Source organism: Echinops telfairi, unplaced genomic scaffold, assembly GCF_000313985.2.
Source record: "Echinops telfairi isolate 266 unplaced genomic scaffold, ASM31398v2 ScPeMD7_42;HRSCAF=159, whole genome shotgun sequence".
Classification (NCBI taxonomy): Eukaryota; Metazoa; Chordata; class Mammalia; order Afrosoricida; family Tenrecidae; genus Echinops; species Echinops telfairi.
Genome location: NW_022103940.1, coordinates 1,366,388 through 1,368,439, shown reverse-complemented (window position 1 = coordinate 1,368,439; position 2,052 = coordinate 1,366,388). Strand labels below are relative to the sequence as shown.

General features: G+C 41.0%; 1 pseudogene; it reads left to right on the top strand.

Moving 5' to 3' along the window:
• The first annotated feature begins 468 nt into the window (after positions 1-468).
• On the top strand, positions 469-1,466 carry LOC101648792 (annotated as a pseudogene).
• The last annotated feature ends 586 nt before the right edge of the window (positions 1,467-2,052 follow it).

The window sequence follows — 2,052 nt, the reverse complement described above, 5'->3', positions numbered from 1 at the left end:
ATATCAATAGATGCAGAAAAAGCATTTGACAATATCCAACACCCCTCTTTTGAAATAAAAAAACCCCTCAATATAATACAAATAGAAGGGAAATTTCTCAGTTTTATAAAATATAAAAACCATATATGAAAAACCAACAGCTAACCTCATGCTTAATTGGAGGCAGGGTGTGTGTTTGGGGTGGGGGGTTGGCAGATGCAGGGATCAAATGAAGATGTCCCTTATCACCATTCTGTAAGTCTTAGCTAGAGTTTATCAATCAGCAAATCAAAATCTAGGGATTCTCATTCCACCCTCCCTTGAGGGATTGGAACACGCCTCCTCATGGGTGGCTCCTCAGTGTGTACTGTTTAGGAGCAGCACAAGGCAGACTGGAAAAGGCCAGAGGGGAATCCCAGCAGCCTTTTCAGGGCATGCTCTCCAGCAGAGGCAGTGGAGGCATCAGGCATCAACAAGTGTGATGGCCCAATGTGTCTCCCTGGACTCAGCACTGGAAGAAGTGGCAGAAGTGCCCCTGGGGGTGGGGGTGGCAATGGTGTTGGTGATGGAGCACATTCAAGAACTGGGGCCCCAGGTGCTCTCTCCGCCCCAGAAGTGAGCCTTCAGACTGCTTCGGCATTACTTACTGGTACTTCAAATTGCACACCATCCCCGAGGGTGCCTGTGCTGTCTGGCACAACCTCATGCAACAAGGGCTTACTGAGTCTTTTTGCATGTCCAGTTCGCATTGAATGTGTGTTACCACCTATCCTTCAATGTCAAAATGCCCATCTTGTTTGTAGTGACTGTCGTTCAAAGCGCACATTTTATCCAACTTCCAGGGGTCCATTAGTTTTCATTTGCAACTCGGTTATAGAGAACATGACCGATTCAGGACTCTTTCCTTGTAAATATGTCTCTTCTTGATGTGAAAGGACTCTGCCACACACACAGAAAAAGCAGCCTATGAGGAGCCCTGTGAGTGCAGGCCTTATTCCTGTCTGCTCCCTAGTGTTTCCTGTGAAAGGAAAGGCTCTGTGGATGCTGTTGTGCCCCATGTGATGCATCATGAAACACCTGTTACAACCCTAGAGGGACTAAATACAGTTTTCCTTGCTATGGACATTGATCTTCCTGATGCTATTGACTGGGTGATGACACAGTCCTGTTTTCGCTTTTAGTTCATGAAATATTATTGCAGAAAATGGACAAATTTGATCTCAATGAGAAGTTATTCTCAACTGTACAGCTGATAGGAACAAGCAAACAAGCAGAAAATTTTGTTTATCAACTTGAGTTAAATGTCCTACGCAGCATTTGGTTTGGGAAACCCCTCTTCTGTCTATTGACGAGGGAATTGCAATAGCCATTCTGAATAGGGACTGCCTAGTCTTTGACGCCAACACCACACAACATTTTTTTCAGAAAATGTCATCTTAAGCATGAATGTCACTATTTCTAGGTGTTCAAATGGTAATCAATCATAATCTGGGTAGTCTTTAAAGGCATTGCATTCAGTTTTCACAAAGAATAAGAACCCCAGTAGAATGCCAGCTTGAAAAATGTTTTTGGTCAGTACAAACTAGATATATGAAGGTAAATAAAAGGAAGGCTGTTAATAGAGAAAACAATTGCACATAGTGATACTAATATATTTTAAATCAACAGTAAACCACTGAAAAACAATATTTATATATATTCACAACTTTGGCATCCTTTGTTTTAAAAAAGTTGATTCCACAGTTCTGAATTTGTGTTTATTGTAGATTGAGTATATCGCTGAAAACTTAAGGAAACATTTTTTGGTGCATGTACGTGCATGTGTGTCTGTATGTGTGTTTTTTCCCTCTCCTTTTAAATGACAAGCCATGTGTAGTGGTTTTGGACTACTGCTTTGCAAGCCCTTTGTGAGTCATACAGTCCTGCAGCTATAGTTCTCTTTTGGGTGTGTGTGTGTGTGTTAATTTTTATTCATTTTAATTTTGCATTAAATAAAAAAGATGACTTTTCTGTTATTCAGGTTTAGAAGAGGATAACACTAATGGTTGTACAACACAAAGAATATAATCAATG